This window comes from Lathyrus oleraceus, chromosome 2 (genome assembly GCF_024323335.1).
Source record: "Lathyrus oleraceus cultivar Zhongwan6 chromosome 2, CAAS_Psat_ZW6_1.0, whole genome shotgun sequence".
Classification (NCBI taxonomy): Eukaryota; Viridiplantae; Streptophyta; class Magnoliopsida; order Fabales; family Fabaceae; genus Lathyrus; species Lathyrus oleraceus.
Genome location: NC_066580.1, coordinates 80,033,092 through 80,034,377, shown reverse-complemented (window position 1 = coordinate 80,034,377; position 1,286 = coordinate 80,033,092).

Here is a 1,286-nt window from a genome sequence, read left to right as displayed (position 1 = left end):
CATGTGCTCAGACTCTAGGGTAGCCTTTTTTCCATATTTGGTGTCGACATCTTTGGGCCATAATTCGTTCGACTATGATCACAATGTTATTCTGACCTGCTAAATTGTCTTGTTGAACTTGTTGTGCCACCAAGTCTGCATCTTGGTCTCTTTGAACTAATTGGACTTGAGGTAGGGGTGGTTCCACTTATAAAAACCTAGGAATATAACGTTGTTGTCACCAAATTCGCCAAGTTTCCCTTATTTCCTCCCCTTATGTTTTGGGGTGGTGCCACTGGTCAAACTTGATATTGTGGGGCGCTAAAAAAGTTTGTTATTCAAGACATCTGGGTGGCCAGTTGTTGGTAACTTTGGTGAGTGTCTCGAATTAAGGGATTGAATACACTCCCTACTTGTCTGGTTAACATATTAACCATTTCATGGTTACTTTCATCCATCTGTTTCCTCATAACCAACATTGAATTAGATGTTATGGGTGGCAATACTTGAGCACTAAACCCATTCCCCAACTAGGATTGGACATTTCGACTAGGGTCATTTATGGCTAACCCTGAAACAGTTATGGCCCCTAGCGCAATTGTTCTCCCAAGCCAATGAGAGAACCTAAGCTAACCTAATAACGATCTAAGCTTCTCCAAGCAAGATCTTCAAGGTTGTCCTCCTTTAATATTGAATTCTTCTCTAAGCTTCTCCAAGCAAGATCTTCAAGGTTGTCCTCCTTTGATATTGAAATCTTCTCTTTCTTCATAACATTGTCTTCTTCTCTTTTTTCATAACATTACATTTCAGAAGAAACTCGTTTTACATACGAGGGTTTGAGATGAGAAAAAAATTTACATTAAGAGATCAAAAGGAGAGGCACGACACGCAGGTCGTATTTAAAAACCCAAAACAAAATGAAGGAAGACTAAGGCCATAACTGATCACAACAGGGAAATAATAACAAACACATTATTATTATTATTATTAAATTTTAATTCCTTTAATTAATTAAAACAAAATTAAATTTCGGCGACCGATCATACTACGCAGAGTTAGCCCTGTCCAAAATTTTAATGAACAATTCATTTTAAATGGACATTGTTTTGCATCAACACAACTCTTGCGTAGTCACAAAACTGAAAACCCCAAGAATTCTGACCCCGTGAATGTGACGACCGTCACATGCATGTTACGACCGTCACAGGCATGTTACGACCGTCACGTGGCCAGAAACAGAAATGCCTAGAATTTTGGATCTGTGAGTGTGACGACCGTCACAAGGCATGTGACGACCGTCACGTCCA